Consider the following 25,519-nt stretch of genomic DNA (forward strand, 5'->3'; position numbering starts at 1 on the left):
CCTACCTCTGTAACCTCCTCCAGCCCCCTATAACCCTCCCTGTCTCTGTAACCTCCTCCAGCCCCCTAAAACCCTCCCTATCTTTATAACCTCTTCCAGCCCCTACACCCCTCCCTATCTCTATATCCTCCTCCAGCCCTACAACGCTCCCTATCTCTGTAACCTCCTCCAGCCCCTACCACCCTCCCTATCCCTGTAACCTCCTCCATGCCCTACACCCCTCCCTATCTCTGTAACCTCCTCCAGCCCGGTACACCCCTCCCTATCTCTGTAACCTCCTCCAGCCCCCTAAAACCCTCCCTATCTTTGTAACCTCTTCCAGCCCCTACACCCCTCCCTATCTCTATATCCTCCTCCAGCCCTACAACCCTCCCTATCTCTGTACCCTCCTCCAGCCCCTACACCCCTCCCTATCTCTGTAACCTCCTCCTGCCTCTACGACACACCATTAGTGGCTGTGCTTTTGGCTGCCCGGACCCCGGGCTCTAGAATTCTTTCCCTAAAACTCTCCATCTTCTCCATCTCCTCCTTTAAAATGATCCTTAAAACCAACCTCTTCGACCAAGGTTTCGTTCGTCTGTTCCTAACATCTCGCCTGTTTCGGTGCCCAATTTTCTTTGAAAATCTCTCCTGTGAAGTGTCTTGGAAACATTTTCCTGCGTTAAGTTGCTATGTAAATGCAGAATTTTGTTTTGTGTATTAACTGCAAGTTGAGGTCAGTCAGAGTGCAATTGCTTGAAGAAGCAAGTTGCACAGGGTTACGTCGAGCTGAGTTGAATCGTTTGAGTGAGGGAGTGGTGCGTATCGAGGTCAGTCAGAGTGCAATTGCTTGAAGAAGCAAGTTGCACAAGGTTTAGTCGAGCTGAGTTGAATTGTTTGCGTGAGGGAGTGGTGCGTATCGAGGTCAGTCAGAGTGCAATTGCTTGAAGAAGCAAGTTGCACAGGGTTTAGTCGAGCTGAGTTGAATTGTTTGTGTGAGGGAGTGGTGCGTATTGAGGTCAGTCAGAGTTCAGGAACACTGGACTTAGGATCAGGATGCAGCCATTCAGCCCTTCCTGCCTTCTCCACCATTCGTCAAGATGATTGTTGATCCGGTGGTGTTCTCAACTCCACTTACCTGTCTGCCCCACCCCATAACCCTGATTCCCTTGTCTACCAAATAGCCATCCGACTCAGCCATGTCTATACTCAATGATCCAGCCTCCAGTTCTCTTTTGGGAAAGGGAACTCCCACAGATTGACCACCCTCATGAGGAGGAAAAAAAATCCCCTCATCTACATCTTGAAAGCCGGGCGTCTTATTCTTTAACCATGTCCCCTAGTTCTAGTCTCCACCATAAGAAGAAATATTCTCCAAGTATCCACCCTGTCGAGAACCCCCCCTCAGAATCTTATATCTTTCATCACAATCATATCTCATTCTTCTGAGCGCCAGAGGATATGGGGCATACCTGTGCAAAGTAGGATAAGTCCTTCATCCCAGGAATGAGTCAAGTGAACCTTCTCTGAACTGCTTCTAACGCAATGATATCTTTTTTTTCTCAAATGAGGAGACCAAAACTGTGCATGGTACTCCAGATGTGGTCTCACCGACGCCCTAGACAACTGCAGTAAAATGTCCCTGTTTTAATACTCCATCCCCCTCGCAATGAAGGCCGACAGTCCATTTACCTTCCTGATCACTCGCTGTGTCTGCATAGTAACTTTCTGTGATTCATGGACCAGGACACCCAGATCCCTCCGCACCGCACAGTTCCGCGATATCTCTCCCCGTGTAAATAATATCCCTGCTTTTCTATTCTTCCTGCCGAATTGGACAAACTTTTTTCCCACATTATACTCCACCTGCCAATTTTTTCCCCACTCACTTAACCTGTCTCTATCCCTTTTCTGCCCCCTCTTTGTAACTCACTTTCCTCCCTAGCTTGGTGTCATCAGCAAATTTAGTGGCCGGACGTTCGGTCCCTTCGTCCAAGTCATCGCTGCCGATTGTAAATAGTTGAGGCCCCAGCGCCGATCCATGTGGCACTCCACTAGTTACAGCTCACTGACCCCCCCAAAAAAAAGACCCATTTATGCCTACTCTCCGCTTCCCCGTTCGCTAACCAATCCTCTAACCAGGCTAACACGATACCCGCTACACCACGTGCTCCCATCTCGTGTGGTCATCTTTGATGTGGCACCTTTATCAAATGCTTTCTGGAAATCCAAAGTACGCCACATCTACAGGTTCCCCTTCATCCACCTTTCGTTTTTTTTTTAAATTCATTCATGGGAATGTGGCCATCACTGGCTAGCGACCAGCATTTACTGCCCATCCCTAATTGCCCTCGTTCAGAGGGCGTTTAAGAGCCAACCACATTGCTGTGGATCTGGAATCGCGTGTAGGCCAGACCAGGTAAGGACGACAGATTTCCTTCCCTAAAGGACATGAGTGAACCTTCCCGAAAGGGCATTAGTTACTTCCTCACAGGGCCCAAACAAATTAGTGAAACACGATTTCCCTTTCACCAAACCATGGTGACTCTGCCTGGTCCCATTACGGTTTTCCATATATCCTGCCGAAATCCTCCTCAATAATGCATTTGAGGAATTGCTCCGTGACAGATGTTAAGCTAACTGGTCTGTAGTGTCCTGCTTCCTGTCTCCCTCCCTTTCTGAATAAAGGTGTTGCATTCGCCATGTTCCAATCCACTGGGACCTCTCCAGAAGCTGTGGAATTGTGTAAGGTTATAACCGATGCCTCTCCTCTCTCTGCAGCCTCTATTTTTAAGGCTCTGACATGCAGGCAATCATGTCCTGGGGACTCCTCAGCCTTTCGGTCTCATAGTTTCTCCAGATCCTCTTCCCCTGGTGATGGTGACAGTTCCATGGAGCCTCCCTTGCTCTACTAATACGGTGGCTACGGAGAGCAGATCAGAGGCTGGGAATCCTGCCGGGAGTAACTCCCCTCCTGACTCCCCCAAAGCCTGTCCACCATCTACAAGCACAAGTCAGGAGTGTGATGGAGTACTCCCCCACTCGCCTGGACGAGTCCCGGCAGTCCTGCCACACCCAGTCGGGAATGGTGGTGGACAGTTAAACAACTCACTGGAGGAGGAGGCCCCACAAATATCCCCATCCTCAGTGATGGGGGAACCCGGCTCATCAGTGCAAAAGACAAGGCCGAAGCACTTGCTACAACCTTCAGTTAGAAGTACCAAGTGGAATGTAACGTTCACTGAATGTGACATTCTATCGTGTTGTGATCACTGTCACCTGCAGGCTCCTTGACCCATGGGGTTATCGATTAATCATGTCTCATTTCTCCTCACCAGCTCTAGAATAACCTTCTTCCTGGTTGGCTCTGCAACGTACCACTCTAAGAAATTGTCCCGAATACACTCAATTAACTCATTTCCTAGGATCTCTTTGCCAATCTCATTCACCCAATCTACATGTAGATTAAAGTCACCCACGGTCATTGCAGTAACTTTCTTACACAAATTTATTAGAATTCTTTGAGGAGGCAACAAGGAGGATAGATTAAGGGGAACCGGTAGATGTAATATATTTGGATTTCCAAAAGACATTCGATAAGGTACCACACATAAGTCCACTTAATAAGATAAAAGCCCATGGTGTTGGGGGCAGTATATTAACATGGATAGAGGATTGGCTAACTAATAGAAGACACGGAGTTGAGATAAGGGGGGCATTTTCAGGATGGCAACCTGTAACTAGTGGAGGGCCACAGGGATCAATGCTGGGGCCATAATTATTTAGAATATATATTAATGACTTGGATGAGGGAAGTGAATGTACTATCGCCAAGTTTGTGGATGACACACATATAGGTGGGAAGGCAAGTGGTGAGGATGACACCAGAAGTCTACAGAGGGATAGAGACAGGTGAAGTGAGTGGACAAAAACTTGGCAGGTGGAATATAATGTGGGAAAATGTGAGGTTATGCACTTTGGCAGGAAGAATAGAGGAGCTGAACATTATTTAAATGGAGAAAGGCTGCAGAAAGCTGCAGCACAGAGGGATTTGGGGGTCCTCGTGCATGAATCACAAAAAGCTAACATACAAGTTCAGCAGGTAATAGGGAAGGCAAATGGAATGTTGGCCTTTATTTCAAAGGGAATGGAGTATAAAAATAGGGAAGTCTTGCTAAAACTATACAAGGCACTAGTTAGACCACACCCAAGATACTGTGAACAGCTTTGGTCCCCTTATCTAAGGAAAGATATACTGGCATTGGAGGCAGTCCAGAGAAGATTCACTAGGGTGATCCCAGGTGTGGAGGGATTTTCTTATGAGGAGAGGTTGAGTAGGTTGGGCCTGCACTCGTTGGAGTTTAGAAGAATGAGAGGCGACCTTATTGAAACATATAAGATTCTTAGGGGGTTTGACAGGGTAGATGCTGAGAGGTTGTTTCCCCTTGTGGGAGAGTCTAGGGCCAGAGGCAATAATCTCAGAGTAAGGGGTCGCCCATTAAAGACAGAGATGAGGAGGAATTTCTTCTCTCAGAGGGTAGTGAATCTGTGGAATTCTTTACCGCGGAGGGCTGTAGAGGTTGGGTCATGAAGTACATTCAAGGCTGAGATAGACAGATTTTTAATCAGTAAGGGAATCAAGGGTTATGGGGAAAAGGCAGGAAAGTGGAGTTGAGGATTATCAGATCAGCCATGATCTCATTGAATGGTAGAGAATACTTGATCAGCCAAATAGCCTTCTTCTGTTCCTATGTCTTATAGTCTTACTCCATTTATTTCTTCCTGCATACTCTATCTTACAGTCTAACTGCTATTAGGGGGCCTATAAACTACTCCCACAAATTACCTCTTACTTTTCCTATTTCATATCTCTACCCCAACTGATTCTACATCTTGCTCTTATAAGCTAAGGTCATCTCTCACTACTGTACTCATGACATCCTTAATTAACAGAGCTACCCCACCACCTTTTTCTAGCTTTCTGTCTTTTCAAATTGCCAAATATAATGTTTATGTCAAATGTCAATGCTTAACTGCTGAGTGAGCAAGGTGCACAGGGTGACGTCAGTCAGAGTTCAATAACTCGGTGAAGGAAAACCACGCAGTGAGGTCAGACAGAGTTCACTTGTTTTCAGCAAAGGAACTCTGCACAGTGAGGTCAAGCAGATTTCACTTGTTCAGCTAAGGAACTGTGCACAATGAGGTCAGGCAGAACTTAATTGCTTCTTGAGTGAGGCAACAGTGCAGCCTGTGGTCAGTCAGAGTTCAAGTGCTGCATCTTGTGATGAGAATTTTCACTGTCCTTGTTGCCACCAAAGTGGCTACATCTTTAATAATGGGGGCGGAGGGGGGAAGAGGATGAGGCTTCATGCACCTTTGAGTCCTCACCTGCTGAAACTTTTATCCCTGAAGAATGGGCGAGGAAACAGTGCAGCCTGTGGTCAGTCAGAGTTCAAGTGCTGCATCTTGTGATGAGCATTTTCACTGTCCTTGTTGCCATCAAAGTGGCTACATCTTTAATAATGGGGGCGGAGGGGGAAGAGGATGAGGCTTCATGCACCTTTGAGTCCTCACCTGCTGAAACTTCTGTCCCTGAAGAACGGGCTCCGGCTCCTACTATGGGATCGGCGATGCCTGAAACACAATTGGAGTTGCATTAAGTCCCTAGGTTGACAGTTGAGGATAGACCTCACATCTTAAACTCCCCAGACTAATAGACTATCTTTGGAGGTCCTGAGATGGGGGCACACCTTTTCTGGACCTACATTTTCAACATGCCCATCCTTATCCGGCTTATCTGGCAACCCAATGCTTGGAACCAGGAAATGTAACTCACCAACCCAGTACAGAGATAGATCAGTCAGAGTTCAATTGTTTGAATGAGTGGGGTCAGTGAGAGTTTAGTTGATTGAGTAAGGGAGCTGTGCAGGACATGGTTAGTCAATGTTTAGTCACCTTGGTGTGGCAGCCATGCAGGCAGGGGTCAGTCAGAGTTTAATTGGGTTTAGGAAGTGTGCAGGCAGGGGTTAGTCAGAGTTTGTTTGCGTAAGGGCAACTGCACGAGCAGAGATCGGTTAACTGATTGAGTGAGGCAACTGTGCAGAGTGAGGTCAGTCAGAGTTTAATTGTCTCAGTGTGGGAGCATGTAAAAGTAGAGGTCAGTCAGAGTTTAATTGTTTGCGTGTGAGAGCTGTGCAAAGCAAAGGTTAATCAGATTGTAATGACTTGAGTGAGTGAGATGATCAGGGTGAGGGCAGAGGAAAATCTGCAGTGTGAGGTCACAGAATCACAGAGTGCAGAGGAGGCCCTTTGGCCCATCGAGTCTGCACTAACACGTGAGAAACACCTGACCCACCTGCCTAATCCCATTGACCAGCACTTGGCCCCATAGCCTTGAATGTTATGATGTGCCAAAGTGCTCATCCAGGTACTTTTTAAAGGATGTGAGGCTAACCCGCCTCCACCACCCCTCTCAGGCAGTGCATTCCAGACCCATCAATCACTGCTTAATCAAGGGTTTTGTGTGCTGTGAGGTCAATCAGAGCTCAATGGATTTATGAGACGGTTAAGCAAGTTTGGGGGCAATCAGAGATCAATTGCATGGTGAAGCTAACGTTAGGGCCAGCTTCAAGACTGTCTCCGGATTGGAGGATCTGAGGATAGCCTCAAAACCAGCCTGGCAGTGAGGGGGAAACTGGTTCCGAGTTCAGTTATGACCAACTTGCAGTTTGACCCTAATTCCCGGAGGCTACCTTGTCATATTCATTCAGGCAAACTGCCCTTCTCAAATTTCTCCCACCTCCCACAGTACTCCACAGTATGAAGAAACAATCAGGACCTCAGACCAAACGATTGAGATGCACAGAATGAGGTCAGACAGAGGACAATTGTGGAGAAAATTGCACAGGGTGTGGTCAGTCAGAGTTTAATTGCCTGGTAAGCGTGGTGAGATTAGTCAGAATGGAATTGCTTAGTCGGCAAAATCTGAAAAGCGAGGCCAATTAGGGAAGCAAAAGTGAGCAAACTTCACAAGGTCCGGTCAGCCAGAGTGTAATTGCTAGATGAATAAACCCTGCTATCTGTACACGAGGTCAGTGAGAGCGAAATACTTTGGTGAGAGAATTACACAGGGTCAGTCAGAGTCAAAAATAAGAGATGAAAAACGTTGGCAGAGTGAGGTCAGTCAGAGCGCAACTGCTCGTTGAACAAACTCTTTGGTGGAGTTAGTGAAAGTTGAGCTGTTTGGTGGAAGAGATGCACTGGCTAAGGTCAGGCACAGTTCAAGCACTGGCACTGCACTCCCCAGGGTGAGGCCAGTCAAAGTGGTTTTGCGAAGCGAGCAAACTCTACAGGTTGAGGTCAGTCAGAGTTCAACTGCTACTTGTGAAAGCTGCAGAGCCTGAGGTCAGTCAGAGTTCAATTGCTGGGTGAGGAAAAGAGCAAGGAGGAGGTCAGTCAGAGTTCAATCGCTACTTGTGAAAGCTGCAGAGCCTGAGGCCAGTCAGAGTTCAATTGCTGGGTGAGGGAAAAGAGCAAGGAGGAGGTCAGTCAGAGTTCAATTGCTACTTGTGAAAGCTGCAGAGCCTGAGGCCAGTCAGAGTTCAATTGCTGGGTGAGGAAAAGAGCAAGGAGGAGGTCAGTCAGAGTGCAATCGCTGGCTGAGAGCATCACGTGAGGTCGTCCGTGGCATGCCCAGCATAGCAGCCGCACCTGTGGCTGCCGCGGTGAGAGTGACGATGACCCCTGCTCCGGCTGTGGTGCCCCCTCCGGCTGTGCCTTGCCTTCCCCCGCGGGTGCCGTCTCCGTCGCTCGTGGCTTCTCCTCCTGTGCCGGTGGTGGCCTTTTGCCTGTTTCCTCTCATGACTGGTGCTGCGGGGCGAGAGAAGGAATTAAAAAGGAAACGTGGGAGGTTGAGGGTGAGGAGGTATCGGCTGAGGGGAGGGAGAAATGTAATGAGAGACAAGGGTCCATGAACAAGTATCTCCCTGGGAGAGAGAGAGAGAAAGAGCAGGAGAGAGAGAGAGAGAGAGAGGACTGAGAGACACCAGTCAGTGTACAGATATCTCCCTGAGAGAGAGAGGGGACTGAGAGACACCAGTCAGTGTACAGATATCTCCCTGAGAGAGAGGGACCGAGAGACACCAGTCAGTGTACAGATATCTCCCTGAGAGAGAGGGGACTGAGAGACACCAGTCAGTATACAGATATCTCCCTGAGAGGGAGAGAGGGGAATGAGAGACACCAGTCAGTGTACAGATATCTCCCTGAGAGAGAGAGAGGGGACTGAGAGACACCAGTCAGTGTACAGATATCTCCCTGAGAGAGAGAGAGGGGACTGAGAGACACCAGTCAGTGTACAGATATCTCCCTGAGAGAGGGAGAGGACTGAGCGATGGGATATATGGAGTCAGGAAGTGACATACCTGCTGCTGTGTTCATGACTTGGGCTCCTGCTCTCACTGGCCTCCCGACTCACACTGGAAAGCACAGGAAGATCCAAATAAGACCAAGAGATGTCGCTGCAACGCGCACCTCAGCTTATCTGATACTGATTCACTGAGTTGCGCCTTTTGTCAGGCCCATGCTTCCCTATTTCGACAAGGCAACCCCAACGTCACCAACGGCACTGTCCGACACCAAACACTCATCTAAAACTCCCTCCGAGCTCAGCATCCAAAGATGGAAATGCCCCGTTCACAACTCAGGACCTATCCTCAGCAGCCAAAAACTGCCTCACGTTCCTGTTCCCGTTGAAAATGCTCATCCTAGTTTCAACTCCATCCAACCCTCCCTATCTCTGTAACCACCTCCAGCCCCCTACACCCCTCCCTATCTCTGTAACCTCCTCCAGCCCCTACACCCCTTCCTATCCCTGTAACCTCCTCCAGTCTCCTACACCCCTCCGTATCTCTGTAACCTCCTCCAGCCCCTACAACCCTCCCTATCTCTGTAACCTCCTCCAGCCCCCTACACCCCTCCCAATCTCTATAACCTCCTCCAGCCCCCTACACCCCTCCCTATCTCTGTGACCTCCTCCAGCCCCTACAACCCTCCCTGTCTATGGGGCAGTGTAAAGGAAGCATTACTCTGTATCTAACCCCGTGCTGTACCTGTCCTGGGAGTGTTTTTTGGGGACACTGTAGAAGGAGATTTACTCTGTATCTAACCCCGTGCTGTACCTGCCATTGGAGTGTTTAATGGGGACGGTGTAGAAGGAGATTTACTCTGTATCTTTCCCCCTGCTGTACCTGTCCTGGGAGTGTTTGATGGGGACAGTGTAGAAGGAGATTTACTCTGTATCTAACCCCAAGCTGTACCTGCCATGGGAGTGTTTGATAGGGACAGTGTAGAAGGAGATTTACTCTATATCTAACCCCGTGCTGTACCTGTCCTGGGAGTGTTTTTTGGGGACGCTGTAGAAGGAGATTTACTCTGTATCTAACTCCCTGCTGAACCTGTCCTGGGAGAGTTTGATGGGGACAGTGCAGAGGAAGCTTTACTCTGTATCTAACCCCGTGCTGTACCTGTCCTGGGAGTGTTTGATGGTGACATAGTAGAAGGAGATTTACTCTGTATCTAACCCCGTGCTGTACCTGTCCTGGGAGTGTTTGATGGGGACAGTGTAGAGGGAGCTTTAATCTGTATCTAACCCCGTGCTGTACCTGTCCTGGGAGTGTTTGATGTGGACAGTGTAGAGGGAGCTTTACTCTGTATCTAACCCCGTGCTGTACCTGTCCTGGGAGTGTTTGATGGGGACAGTGTAGAGGGAGCTTTACTCTGTATCTAACCCCGTGCTGTACCTGTCCTGGGAGTGTTTGATGGGGACAGTGTAGAGGGAGCTTTACTCTGTATCTAACCCCGTGCTGTACCTGTCCTGGGAGTGTTTGATGGGGACAGTGTAGAGGGAGCTTTACTCTGTATCTAACCCCGTGCTTTACCTGTCCTGGGAGTGATTAATGCGGACAGTCTCAATTTAACCTCTATTTCTCTCGTTCTGAACCTACCTCCTGTTGTTCTCCTTGTTGTAACCTTTGGTCTTGAACTTTTTGTCCTAAGTCAGGAGGAAGGAAAAAGTATAGTGTAAGTGTTTGTCCACAACAATTGGGCTTTATTCTGCCAATAGAAAGAATAGGAATGTGGCAAGTTAATATGGAGGAGGGATCAGAATCTCGACGCACCACACTGTCGGAGGGTCAGTGCTGAGGGAGCGCCGCACTGTCGGAGGGTCAGTGCTGAGGGACAGCCGCACTGTTGGAAGGTCAGTGCTGAGGGAGAGCCGCACTGTCGGAGGGTAGGTGCTAAGGGAGAGCCGCACTGTCGGAGGGTCAGAACTGAGGGAGAGCCGCACTGTCGGAGGGTCAGTACTGAGGGAGAGCCGCACTGTCGGAGGGTCAGTACTGAGGGAGTGCCGCACTGTCGGAGGGTCAGTACTGAGGGAGTGCCGCACTGTCGGAGGGTCAGTGCTGAGGGAGAGCCGCACTGTCGGAGGGTCAGTGCTGAGGGAGAGCCGCACTGTCGGAGGGTCAGTGCTGAGGGAGAGCCGCACTGTCGGAGGGTCAGTGCTGAGGGAGAGCCGCACTTTCGGAGGGCCAGTACTGAGGGAGAGCCGCACTGTCGGAGGGTCAGTACTGAGGGAGAGCCGCACTGTCGGAGGGTCAGTACTGAGGGAGAGCTGCACTGTCGGAGGGTCAGTACTGAGGGAGTGCCGCACTGTCGGAGGGTCAGCACTGAGGGAGAGCCGCACTGTCGGAGGGTCAGTGCTGAGGGAGCGCCGCACTGTCGGAGGGTCAGTGCTGAGGGAGAGCCGCGCTGTCGGAGGGTCAGTACTGAGGGAGAGCCGCACTGTCGGAGGGTCAGTGCTGAGGGAGCGCCGCAATGTCGGACGGTCAGTTCTGAGGGAGAGCCGCACTTTCGGAGGGTCAGTGCTGAGGGAGCGCCGCATTGTTGGATTGTCAGTACTGAGGGAGTGCCGCACTGTCAGAGGGTGAATCTTTCTGACGGGACCTGAAGATCTGGCCACATCTACCCTCTGAAGTGTCGGGAAACGGATCCCACTCACATTGTAAACACGGCCGGGGTCCGTTCTGGCCGATGTTCTGTCGCAAATTGATTGAGAACGTCGCCATCCAGTGGCCAGACCCTGCAGGTACAACGTGATGGTTGACATAGCAAATCTTCAATGGGAAGTGTTGACATAGCAAATTCACACTGGCAATACGGTCACAGCCAAGATGTGACAACAAGTCGCGGGCCAGATGGTAGACTTGGAGACAGGGATTTCAGGGGTCTGATGTTCGGAGCCAGGCGATGAAGTTGATTTCTCCCTGAGAAACATTGGGAAACTTGGAAGAAAAGGAGAGGATGGTCCTTCAGATGCCCATGCCCTTCCCAAACGCCTACCTGTTTCTTGTATGGAGCCTCCAGCATCGCCTCAATCACAACATCAAAATCCTCGGAAGTCATGATCGCGATATCGAGCTCAGGGCCCTCAGCCCTAACAAAACAAAGCAACAAGCAAAATAGATTCCAGTCTGTAACTCACTCCTGTGTGTCTGTTATTCTATATATAAACCACCTCGAGCCCCTTGATTAGATTCCAGTCTGTAACTCACTCCCAAGTATCTGTTATTCTGTATATAATCTCCCCCGATCCCCTCGATTAGATTCCAGTCTGTAACTCACTCCCGGGTATCTGTTATTCTATATATAAACCACCCCGAACCCCTCGATTAGATTCCAGTCTGTAACTCACTCCCGGGTATCTGTTATTCTATATATAAACCAGCCCGAGCCCCTCGAATAGATTCCAGTCTGTAATTCACTCCCGGGTATCTGTTATTCTATATATAAGCCACACTGAACCCTTCAATTAGATTCCAGTCTGTAAATCAATCCCGGGTATCTCTTATTCTATATATAAACCACCCCGAACACCTCAATTAGATTCCAGTCTGTAACTCACTCCCGGGTATCTGTTATTCTGTATATAAACCATCCCGAACCCCTCGATTAGATTCCAGTCTGTTACTCACTCCCAGGTATCTGTTATTCTATATATAAATCCCCCCGAACCCCTCGATGACATTCTAGCCTGTAACTGACTCCCGGGTATCTGTTATTCTATATATAAACCACCCCGAACCCCTCGATTAGATTCAAGTCTGTAACTCACTCCCGGGTATCTGTTATTCTATATATAAACCACCCCTAACCCCTTGATTAGATCCCAGACTGTAACTCACTCCCGGGTATCTGTTATTCTATATATAAAACACCCCGAACCCCTTGATTAGATTCTAGTCTGAAACGCACTCCCGGGTATCTGTTATTCTATATATAAAACACCCCGAACCCCTTGATTAGATTCTAGTCTGAAACGCACTCCCGGGTAAGTGTTATTCTATATATAAACCAGCCCGAGCCCCTCGAATAGATTCCAGTCTGTAACTCACTCCCGGGTATCTGTTATTCTATATATAAGCCACACTGAACCCTTCAATTAGATTCCAGTCTGTAAATCACTCCTGGGTATCTGTTATTCTATATATAAACCACCCCGAACCCCTCGATTAGATTCCAGTCTGTAACTCACTCCCGGGTATCTGTTATTCTATATATAAACCACCCCGAACCCCTCGATTAGATTCCAGTCTGTAACTCACACCCGGGTATCTGTTATTCTATATATAAACCACACCGAACCCCTCGATTAGATTCCAGTCTGTAACTCACCCCCGGGTATCTGTTATTCTGTATATAAACCACCCCGAACCCCTCGATTAGATTCCAGTCTATCACTCACTCCCTGTTATCTGTTATTCTATATATAAACCCGCCCGAAACCCTCGATTAGATTCCAGTCTGTAACTCACTCCTGGGTATCTGTTACACTACATATAATAGATCCCGAACCCCTCGATTAGATTCAAGTCTGTTACTCACTCCCGGGTATCTGTTATTCTATATATAAACCACACCAAACCCCTCGATTAGATTCCAGTCTGAACTCACTACCGGGTATCTATTATTCTATATATAAACCACACCGAAACCTTCAATTAGATTCCAGTCCGAAAATCACACCCAGCTATCTGTTACTGTAAACATAAACCACCCCGAACCCCTCCATTAGATTCCAGTCTGTAACTCACTCCCGGGTATCTGTTATTCTATATTTAAACCTCCCCCCGAACCCCTCGATTAGATTCCAGCCTGTAACTCATTCCCGGGTATCTGTTATTCTATATATAAACCCACCCGAAACCCTCGATGAGATTCCAGCCTGTAACTCACTCCCGGGTATCTGTTATTATATATATAAACCACCCCGAGCACCTCGATTAGATTCCAGCCTGTAACTCAATCCCGGGTATCTGTTATTCTATATATAAACCCCCCCCCAAACCCCTCGATTTGATTCCAGTCTGTAACTCACTCCCGGGTATCTGTTATTCTATATATAAACCCACCCGAACCCCTCGATGAGATTCCAGCCTGTAAATCACTCCCGGGAATCTGTTATTATATATATAAACCACCCCGAACCCCTCGATTAGATTCCAGTCTGTAACTCACTCCCGGGCATCCGTTATTCTATAAATAAGCCACACCGAACCCTTCAATTAGATTCCAGTCTGTAAATCACTCCCGGGTATCTCTTATTCTATAGATAAACCCCACCAAACCCCTCGATTAGATTCCAGTCTGTAACTCATCCCGGGTATTTGTTATTCTATGTATAAACCACCCCGCACCCCTCGATTAGATTCCAGTCTGTAACTCACTCCCGGGTATCTGTTATTCTATATATAAACCACCCCAAACCCCTCGCTTAGATTCCAGTCTGTAACTCACTCCCGGGTATCTGTTATTCTATATATAAACCACCCCCGAGCTCCTCGATTAGATTCCACTCTGTAACTCACTCCCGGGTATCTGTTATTCTATATATAAACCACCCCGAACCCCTCGATTAAGTCCAGTCTATAACTCACTGCCGGGTATCTATTAATCTATATATAAACCACCCCGAAACCCTCGATTAGTTTCCAGTCTGTAAATCACTCCCAGGTATCTCTTATTCTATATATAAACTACCCCGAACCACTCGATTAGATTCCAGTCTGTAACTCACTCCTGGGTATCTGTTATTCTATATATAAACCACCCCGAACCCCTCGATTAGATTCAAGTCTGTTACTCACTACCGGGTACCTATTATTCTATATATAAACCACACCGAAACCTTCAATTAGATTCCAGTCCGAAAATCACACCCAGCTATCTGTTACTGTAAACATAAACCAACCCGAACCCCTCGATTAGATTCCAGTCTGTAACTCACTCCCGGGTATCTGTTATTCTATATATAAACCCACCCGAACCCCTCGATGAGATTCCAGCCTGTAACTCACTCCCGGGTATCTGTTATTCTATATATAAACCACCCCGAGCACCTCGATTAGATTCCAGTCTGTAACTCACTCCCGGGCATCTGTTATTCTATAAATAAGCAACACCGAACCCTCCAATTAGATTCCAGTCTGTAACTCACTCCCGGGTATCTGTTATTCTATATATAAACCACCTCGAACACCTCGATTAGATTCCAGTCTGTAACTCACTCCCGGGTATCTGTTATTCTGTATATAAATCACCCCGAACCGCTCGATTAGATTCCGGTCTGTAACTCACTCCCGGGTATCTGTTATTCTATATATAAACCACCTCGAACCCCTCCATTAGATTCCAGTCTGTAACTCACTCCCGGGTATATGTTATTCTATATATAAACCACCCCGAGCCCCTTGATTAGATTCCAGTCTGTAAATCACTCCCAAGTATCTGTTATTCTATATATAAGCCACACTGAACCCTTCAATTAGATTCCAGTCTGTAAATCACTCCTGGGTATCTGTTATTCTATATATAAACCACCCCGAACCCCTCGATTAGATTCCAGTCTGTAACTCACTCCCGGGTATCTGTTATTCTATATATAAACCACCCCGAACCCCTCGATTAGATTCCAGTCTGTAACTCACTCCCGGGTATCTGTTATTCTATATATAAACCACACCGAACCCCTCGATTAGATTCCAGTCTGTAACTCACCCCCGGGTATCTGTTATTCTGTATATAAACCACCCCGAACCCCTCGATTAGATTCCAGTCTGTAACTCACTCCTGGGTATCTGTTACACTACATATAATAGATCCCGAACCCCTCGATTAGATTCAAGTCTGTTACTCACTCCCGGGTATCTGTTATTCTATATATAAACCACCCCGAACCCCTCGATTAGATTCCAGTCTGAACTCACTACCGGGTATCTATTATTCTATATATAAACCACACCGAACCTTCAATTAGATTCCAGTCCGAAAATCACACCCAGCTATCTGTTACTGTAAACATAAACCACCCCGAACCCCTCCATTAGATTCCAGTCTGTAACTCACTCCCGGGTATCTGTTATTCTATATTTAAACCTCCCCCCGAACCCCTCGATTAGATTCCAGCCTGTAACTCATTCCCGGGTATCTGTTATTCTATATATAAACCCACCCGAACCCCTCGAAGAGATTCCAGCCTGTAACTCACTCCCGGGTATCTGTTATTATATATATAAACCACCCCGAGCACCTCGATTAGATTCCAGCCTGTAACTCAATCCCGGGTATCTGTTATTCTATATATAAACCCCCCCCCAAACCCCTCGATTTGATTCCAGTCTGTAACTCACTCCCGGGTATCTGTTATTCTATATATAAACCCACCCGAACCCCTCGATGAGATTCCAGCCTGTAAATCACTCCCGGGAATCTGTTATTATATATATAAACCACCCCGAAACCCTCGATTAGATTCCAGTCTGTAACTCACTCCCGGGCATCTGTTATTCTATATATAAACCCCCCCGAACCCCTCGATTAGATTCCAGTCTGTAACTCACTCCCGGGTATCTCTTATTCTATAGATAAACCCCACCAAACCCCTCGATTAGATTCCAGTCTGTAACTCATCCCGGGTATTTGTTATTCTATGTATAAACCACCCCGCACCCCTCGCTTAGATTCCAGTCTGTAACTCACTCCCGGGTATCTGTTATTCTATATATAAACCACCCCCGAGCTCCTCGATTAGATTCCACTCTGTAACTCACTCCCGGGTATCTGTTATTCTATATATAAATCCCCCCGAACCCTCGATTAAGTCCAGTCTATAACTCACTGCCGGGTATCTATTAATCTATATATAAACCCCCCCGAACCCCTCGATTAGATCCCAGTCTGTAACTCGCTCCCGGGTATCTGTTATTCTATATATAAACCGCCCCGAACCCCTCGATTAGATTCCAGTCTGTAACTCACTCCCCGGTATCTGTTATTCTATATATAAACCACCCCTGAACTCCTCGATTAGATTCCGGTCTGTAACTCACTCCCGGGTATCTGTTATTCAATATATAAGCCACCCCGAACCCTTCGATTAGGTCCAGTCTATAACTCACTGCCGGGTATCTATTAATCTATATATAAACCCCCCCGAACCCCTCGATTAGATTCCAGTCTGTAACTCACTCCCGGGTATCTGTTATTCTATATATAAACCACCCCTAACCCCTCGATTAGATTCCAGTCAGTAACTCACTCCCGGGTATCTGTTATTCTATATATAAACTCCCCCGAACCCCTCGATTAGATTCCAGTCTGTAACTCACTACTGGGTATCTGTTATTCTATATATAAACCACCCCGAACCCCTCGATTAGATTCCAGTCTGTAACTCACTCCCGGGTATCTGTTATTCTATATATAAACCACCCCAAACCCCTTGAGTAGATTCCAGACAGTAACTCATTCCCGGCTTTCTGTTATTCTATATATAAACCCCCCCGAACCTCTCGAAGAGATTCTAGCCTGTAACTCACTCCCGGCTATCTGTTATTCTATATATAAATCCCCCCGAACCCCTCGATGACATTCTAGCCTGTAACTCACTCCCGGGTATCTGTTATTCTGTATATAAACTCCCCCGAACCCCTCGATTAGATTCCAGTCTGTAACTCACTCCAGGGTATGTTATTCTATACATACACCACCCCAAATCCCTCGTTTAGATTCCAGTCTGTAACTCACTCCCGGGTATCTATTATTCTATATATAAACCACCCCGAACCCCTCGATTAGATTCCAGTCTGTAATCACTCCCGGGCATCTGTTATTCTATATATAAACCACCCCGAACCCCTCGAATAGATTCCAGTCTGTAACTCACTCCCGGGTATCTGCTATTCTATACATAAACCACCCCAACCCCTTGATTAGATTCCAGCCTGTAACTCACTCCCGGGTATCTGTTATTCTATATATAAACCACCCCGAACACCTCGATTAGATTCCAGTCTGTAACTCACTCCCGGGTATATGTTATTTTATCTATAATCTACCCCGAACCCCTTGATTAGATTCTAGTCTGTAACTCACTCCTGGGTATCTGTTATTCTATATATAAACCACCCCGAACCCCTCGATTAGATTCCAGTCTGTAACTCACTCCCGGGTATCTGTTATTCTACATATAAACCACCCCAAACCCCTCGATTAGATTCCAGTCTGTAACTCACTCCCGGGTATCTGTTATTCTATATATAAACCACCCCGAACCCCTCCATTAGATTCCAGTCTGTAACTCACTCCTGGGTATCTGTTACACTACATATAATATATCCCGAACCCCTCGATTAGATTCCAGTCTGTAACTCACTCCCGGGTATCTGTTATTCTATATTTAAACCCCCCACCGAACCCTTCAATTAGACTGCAGTCTGTAAATCACTCCCAGATATCTGATACTGTATATATAAACCACCCGAACACCTCGATTAGATTCCAGTCTGTAACTCACTCCCGGGTATCTGTTATTTTATATATAAACTACCCCGAACCCCTTGATTAGATTCTAGTCTGTATCTCACTCCCGGGTATCTGTTATTCTATATATAAACCACCCCGAATTCCTCGATTAGATTCCAGTCTATAACTCACTCCCGGGCATCTGTTATTCTATATATAAACCACCCCGAGCCCCTCGATTAAATTCCAGTCTGTAACTCAGTCCCAGGTATCTGTTATTCTATATATAAACCACCCCGAGCCCCTCGATTAGATTCCAGTCTGTAACTCACTCCCGGGTATCTGTTATTCTATATATAAACCCCGCCCGAACTCCTCCATTAGATTCCAGTCTGTAACTCACTCCCGGGTCTCTGTTATTCTATATATAAACCCGCCCGAACCCCTCGATTATATTCCAGTCTGTAACTCACTCCCGGGCATCTGTTATTCTATATATAAACCAACCCAAACCCCTCAATTAGATTCCAGTCTGTAAATCACTCCCGGGTATCTGTTATTCTATATATAAACCACCCCGAAACCCTCGATTAGATTCCAGTCTGTAACTCACTCCCGGGTATCTGTTATTCTATATATAAACCACCCCAAACCCCTCGATTAGATTCCAAGCTGTAACTCACTCCCGGGTATCTGTTATTCTATATATAAACCTCCCCGAAACCCCCGAATAGATTCCAAACTGTAACTCACTCCCGGGTATCTGTTATTCTATATATAAACCACCCCAAACACCTCGATTAGATTCCAGTCTGTAACTCACTCCCGAGTATCTGTTATTTTATATATAAACCACCCTGAAACCCTCGATTAGATTTGACTTTTCTCTCTCCTGTACCAAGTGTTAGTTGCTATCTCTTTATGTATCTTTAGAGAGAGTCTCTCTCTCCCTGTCTCTCTCTCTATCACTCTCTGTATCGCTCTCTTGCTCTCACTCACACTCTGTATCTCTCACTCTCTCCCTCTCACTCTCCCACTTTGCCTCTCCCTCTCTCTCTCCTCTTGATCTCTCTCTCTCTCTCTCTCTGCCTCTCTCTGTCTCTCTCTTTCTCCCTCCGTCTCTCTCTCTCTCTCTATCTCCTTCTCTTCCTTGGTATCTTGCTCTGTTGCTATCTTACTCTCTCTCTCTCTCTCTCTCTCTCAGTCCATAACCACCCCACCCATTAAGACAGTCGGTATCAAGTCAACCATTGACCTCGCTCTCCCCCCTTTGGCAAGACCTCCCCGGTGTCCTGGGGCCACACCTTCTCAGGCAAGTAAGTCCCCCCCCTTCCATCCAACTGAACCTGCCGTGTGTCGGCGCAGGCTTCCACAGCGGAACAGCCAACCTCCCCCCTCGGCGCCGTCTGGGGCTCAGGGTCCACCGGAGGTCCGGAGGGCTCCGCGTTTCTTACTCACCGTCCAAATCGAGCGACGTCCTCCTCTCACGCCACTGGAGATCACATCTCTCTCTCTCTCTGACAGAGACACACGAGCGCTACACACACACACACACACACACAGACACACAGAGGGACCGAGGGTGGACTGACTCTCCCACTTGCCTGGGGAAGCTTAGCTCCTTGCCTTGACGCAGCTGAAATGTATCCAATAACTATTACATTTATAACCAAATGCTGCCGGAACTTGGGCAAGGCTGGGTGACCGTCGGCAATAAACACACTGCCGCTCTCCTGGTGGCGGAGGCTGCTGAGGGGGAGATCAGCTCAGGTGACGGCAGAGACGAGGCACCTCAGTTCCCGCCGGGAGGTCCCTCAGCGCTGACCCTCCGACAGTGCGGCTCTCCCTCAGCACTGACCCTCCGACAGTGCGGCTCTCCCTCAGCGCTGACCCTCCGACAGTGCGGCTCTCCCTCAGCGCTGACCCTCCGACAGTGCGGCTCTCCCTCAGCGCTGACCCTCCGACAGTGCGGCTCTCCCTCGGCGCTGACCCTCCGACAGTGCGGCTCTCCCTCAGCACTGATCCTCGACAGTGCGGCTCTCCCTCAGTTCTGACCCTCCGACAGTGCGGCTCTCCCTCAGCACTGACCCTCCGACAGTGCGGTGCTCCCTCAGTACTGACCCTCCAACAGTGCGGCTCTCCCTCAGCACTGACCCTCCGACAGTGCGGCTCTCCCTCAGTACTGACCCTCCGACAGTGCAGCTCTCCCTGATTGCTGACCCTCCGACAGTGCGGCTCTCCCTGAGCGCTGACCCTCCGACAGTGCGGCTCTCCCTCGGCGCTGACCCTCCCACAGTGCGGCTCTCCCTCGGCGCTGACCCTCCGACAGTGCGGCTCTCCCTCAGTGCTGACCCTCCGACAGTGCGGCTCTCCCTCGGCACTGACCCTCCGACAGTGCGGTTCTCCCTCAGCGCTGACCCTCCGACAGTGCAGCTCTCCCTGAGTGCTGACCCTCCGACAGTGCGGCTCTCCCTGAGCGCTGACCCTCCGATAGTGCGGCTCTCCCTCGGCGCTGACCCTCCCACAGTGCGGCTCTCCCTCGGCGCTGACCCTCCAACAGTGCGGCGCTCCCTCAGTACTGACCCTCCGACAGTGCGGCTTTCCCTCAGCACTGACCCTCCGACAGTGCGGCTCTCCCTCAGCACTGACCCTCCGACAGTGCGGCTCTCCCTCAGCACTGACCCTCCGACAGTGCGGCTCTCCCTCAGCACTGACCCTCCGACAGTGCGGCTCTCCCTCAGTACTGACTGTCTGACTGTCGGAGTGTTTCTTGCATTACAACTGGGAACAGACTGGGTTATAATACTTCCTTATCTCTTAAGTGTGTTTGGGATGTCTGCAGTGGTGACAGACGCTATGTTAATGCAAGTCTTGTTTATTCTCCACATGCTTGGGTTGTTCGCTAATATTTCCTGGTGGCTTTTATTTCAGGCTGGGTGAAGGAGGGTGGAATGTTGTTTATTGAACGAGGAAGCTCATGTGAGCCCAAGGTTAGTCCCTCTGCAAGGCCAATCTCTGAAAAATAGATACAGACACAATGTTACACATCAGAACAAAACGCAGAGGGTCGGGTCAGTGAGTGACCGACACTCTCCCCGCCACACACACCCGCACGCGTACACATACACACACACTCCACACGCACACACCAAACACGCACATACACACACCCCACCCCCCACACACACACCCCGAACACATGCGTGCGCGCACACACACGTGCATGCGCGCGCACACACCTGCACGTGCACACACACACACGTGCACGCATACACACATGTGCAGACACACCACGCGTGCATGCAGGCACACCACGCGTGCACGCACGCACATGTGCATGTACACACACGCGTTCACACACACACACATGTGCGTGCACACACACACACATGTGCGCACACACACACACACCCACACGTGCACACACACACCCACACGTGTGCACACACACCCACACGTGTGCACACACACACACACCCACACGTGTGCACACACACACCCACCCACACGCGCGCGCACAGACACGCGCGCACACACACCCACACGTGTGCACACACACCCACCCACATGCGCGCGCACACACACACACACACCCACCCACACACGCGCGCCCACACACGCACACGCGCACACACGCGCACACCCACATGTGCGCGCACACACCCACATGTGCACGCGCGCGCACACACCCACCCACACGTGCGCGCACACACGCACACACCCACACGTGCGCGCACACACACACACACCCCCACACATGCGCGCACACACACACACACCCACACGTGCGCGCACACGCACACACCCACAGGCACGCGCGCACACACACCCGCGTGCGCGCGCACACACATATACACACACCCACGCGCGCGCACACACATACCCACACCCATGCGTGCGCACACACATGCACACACACACACACAACACACAGTATCACACAAAGTTTCAGTTTGAGTTTCTGCAGTTGGGCAGAGAGACAGACTGTGCGACTGACAGAATGGCAAACAGGCAGACTGAGAGACAGGCGGACTGACAGTTGGAGAGACTGGACTGAGAGGCAGACAAACTGACAGTCAGAGAGACAGGCAGATGGACAGACACACTGAGAAACAGGCTGGGAGACTGTCAGACTGAAAGACAAAGACAGACCACAAGTTCATAAGACATGGGAGCAGAAAGTAGGCCATTCGGCCCATCGAGTCTGCTCCGCCATTCAATGAGATCGTGGCTGATCTGTTAATCCTCAACTCCACTTTCCTGCCTTTTCCCCATAGCCCTCGATTCCCTTACTGATTAAAAATCTGTCTATCTCGGCCTTGAATATACCTAATGACCCAGCCTCTACAGCCCTCTGCGGTAAAGAATCCCACAGATTGACTACCCTCTGAGAGAAGAAATTCCTTCTCATCTCTGTCTTAAATGGGCGACCCCTTACTCTGAGATTATCCCCTCTGGTCCCTAGACTCTCCCACAAGGGGAAACAACCTCTCAGCATCTCCCCTGTCAAGCCCCCTAAGAATCTTATATGTTTCAATAAAGTCGCCTCTCATTCTTCTAAACTCCAATGAGCACAGGCCCAACCTACTCAACCTCTCCTCATAAGAAAATCCCTCCATCCCCGGGATCAACCTAGTGAACCTTCTCTGGACTGCCTCCAATGCCAGGATATCTCTCCTTAGATAAGGGGACCAAAACTGTTCACAGTATCCTAGGTGTGGTCTAACTAGTGCCTTGTATAGTTTTAGCAAGACTTCCCTATTTTTATACTCCATTCCCTTTGAAATAAAGGCCAACATTTCATTTCCCTTCCCTATTACCTGCTGAACTTGTATGTTAGCTTTTTGTGATTCATGTACGAGGACCCCCAAATCCCTCTGTGCTGCAGCTTTCTGCAGCCTTTCTCCATTTAAATAATATTCAGCTCCTCTATTCTTCCTGCCAAAGTGCAGAACCTCACATTTTCCCGCATTATATTCCACCTGCCAAGTTTTTGCCCACTCACTTCACCTGTCTCTATCCCTCTGTAGACTCCTGGTGCCATCCTCACCACTTGCCTTCCCACCTATCTGTGTGTCATCCACAAACTTGGCGATAGTACATTCACTTCCCTTAATATATATTGTAGATAATTGTGGCCCCAGCACTGATCCCTGTGGCCCTCCACTAGTTACAGGTTTCCATCCTGAAAATGACCCCCTTATCCCAACTCTCTGTCTTCTATTAGTTAGCCAATCCTCTATCCATGCTCATATACTACCCCCAACACCATGGGATCTTATCTTATTAAATAGCTTTATCGAATGCCTTTTGGAAACCCAAATATATTACATCTACTGGTTCGCCTTCATCTATCCTGCTTGTTACCTCCTCAAAGAATTCTGATAAATTTGTCAGGCATGATTTCCCCTTCATGAATCCATGCTGACTCTGCCTGATTAGATTATGTATTTCTAAATGCTCTACTAGTGCATCCTTTATAATAAACTCCAACATTTTCCCAATGACAGGTATTAAGCTAACTGGCCTAGAGTTACCTGTTTAATTGTCTACCTCCCTTTTTGAATAAGGGTGTTACATTGGCTGCTCTCCAATCCTCTGGGGCTTTTTCCAGAATCTAAGGATTCTTGGATTCTTGGACAGACTGAGTGACAGGCAGACTGAGAGGCAGGCAGACACTCTGACAGTCGGAGAGACTGACAGTCGGAGGGACTGAGAGACAGGCAGACTGACTGAGAGACAGGCAGACTGACTGAGAGACAGGCAGACACTCTGACAGTCGGAGAGACTGAGAGACAGGCAGACTGACTGAGAGACAGGCAGACTGACTGAGAGACAGGCAGACTGACTGAGAGACAGGCAGACTGACTGAAAGACAGGCAGACACACTGACAGTTGGAGAGACTGAGAGACAGGCAGACTGACTGAGAGATAGCCAGGCAGACTGAGCGACAGGCACAAACAGATGGATGGACAGACACACAGAGACAACCTGATATTCCCTGGGCCAACCCATTGCACAATGCGTCACGGGGGCTGGAACAGGACATTTGGAGGGACAGGCAAAAGCCGACTGACTTTCGGGGACACCGGAAAAACCCCACCTGCGGCCCAAGAGACAGGCGGACGGATAGACGACGGAGAGACAATTGGATGAACAGAGAGGGGCAGACGGACAGGTGGCCTGTCTCCCTGTCCGTCTGCGAATCGCCCAGTCTGTCCCCGTCCGCCTGTGTCTCTGGCTCTGTTTGTCTTTCTGAGTTGGCCACTGCTGCCCTTTGCTGATTGGCTGCCATCGCCATCTTGCTCCACTCTGATTGGCTGCTGAACAGCGCCAATCCCTGGCCGGGCGCTGTCACTGCGCCCAATTCATGACCAGTGCACACCCGGCGACATCTGCTGGCAGCAGCTGGTCACTGCAATGGAGGAACCTCTAAACTCAAGAGTCCCAACATCTCTCCAGCTCTGTCTCTCTCTCTCTGTCCATCCCTCTCTCTCTCTCTCTGTCTCCCTCCATCTTTCTCTCTCGCTCTCTGTCTCTCTCTCCCTGTTTCTCTCACTCCATCTCTCTCTCTCTCCCTCTGTCTTTCTCTCACTCCCCCATCTCTCTCTCCCTCGCTCCGTCTCTCCCTCTCTCTGTATGTTAGCTTTTTGTGATTCATGCACAAAGACTCCCAAATCCCTCTGTGCTGCAGCTTTCTGCAGTCTTTCTCCATTTAAATAATATTCAGCTCCTCTGTTCTTCCTGCTAAAGTGCATAACCTCACATTCTCCCTCACTCTGTCTCTCCCTCTCTCTGTTTCTCCCCCTCTCCATCTCCCTCTCTCTCTGTCTCTGTGTTTCTTTCACTGCATCTCTCTCTCTCCATCTGTCTCTCTCTCTCCATCTGTCTCTCTCTCTCCCTCCCTCTCTCTGTCTCTCTCTCTCTCTCTCTCCATCTCTTTGTTTCTCCCTCTCTCTCTGTCTCTGTGTTTCTTTCATGAGTCTCTCTCTCTCTCCATCTGTCTCTCTCTCTCCCTCCGTCTCTCTGCCTCTCGCTCTGTCTCTCGCTGTCTATCTGTTGGTTTCTCCATCTGCCTCCCTCCCTCTGTCCCTGTCCTTCTCACTCTGTGGCCCTGTGTTTCTCCATCTCTCTCTGACTCTCGCTCTCTCTCCCTCAGGTCATTTACCTTCTCTCTCTCTCTCTCTCCCTGATCTACACAAGAGGAGAAAGAGCTTCAGCACATCAATGAACCATCCAGCAGAGAGACAGAAAGCGAGAGAGACAGAGACAAAGAGAGGGACAGAGGGACAACAGAGAGCGATAACAGAGAGAGAGAGAGAGTGACAGAGAGAGAGAACCAGAAAGAGAGAGAGACAAAGAGAGAGGCAGAGAGAGAGACTGTTGGTGAGTTTGAGTGTGTGAGTGAGTGAGTGAGGGGGAGTGAATGAATGCGTGTGAGTGGGTGAATGAGGGTGAGTGTGGGTGAGCTTGAGTGAGTGAGGGAGTGAGTGTGGGGGAGTGAGTGGATGGCAGTCGGAGTGAATCTGGATGAGTGAGTGTGTGTGGATGAGTGAGTGTGGATGAGTGAGTGTGGATGAGTGAGTGTGGATGAGTGAGTGTGGGTGAGTGAGTGTGGGTGAGTGAGTGTGGATGGGTGAGTGTGGATGGGTGAGTGTGGATGGGTGAGTGTGGATGGGT

The 25,519-nt window shown here is 49.0% G+C and overlaps 1 long non-coding RNA gene across 1 annotated transcript; it reads right to left on the reverse strand.

Moving 5' to 3' along the window:
- Positions 1-7,689: 7,689 nt before the first annotated feature.
- LOC144673432 (uncharacterized) lies at positions 7,690-10,030 on the reverse strand. Its single transcript, XR_013574310.1, has 3 exons — positions 9,984-10,030; positions 8,403-8,456; positions 7,690-7,848 (listed from the first exon to the last, which is right to left on the reverse strand). It is a non-coding gene; the product is annotated as an uncharacterized LOC144673432 (long non-coding RNA).
- Positions 10,031-25,519: the final 15,489 nt, after the last annotated feature.

Source organism: Cetorhinus maximus, unplaced genomic scaffold (genome assembly GCF_964194155.1).
Source record: "Cetorhinus maximus unplaced genomic scaffold, sCetMax3.hap1.1 HAP1_SCAFFOLD_363, whole genome shotgun sequence".
In the NCBI taxonomy this organism is placed as follows: Eukaryota; Metazoa; Chordata; class Chondrichthyes; order Lamniformes; family Cetorhinidae; genus Cetorhinus; species Cetorhinus maximus.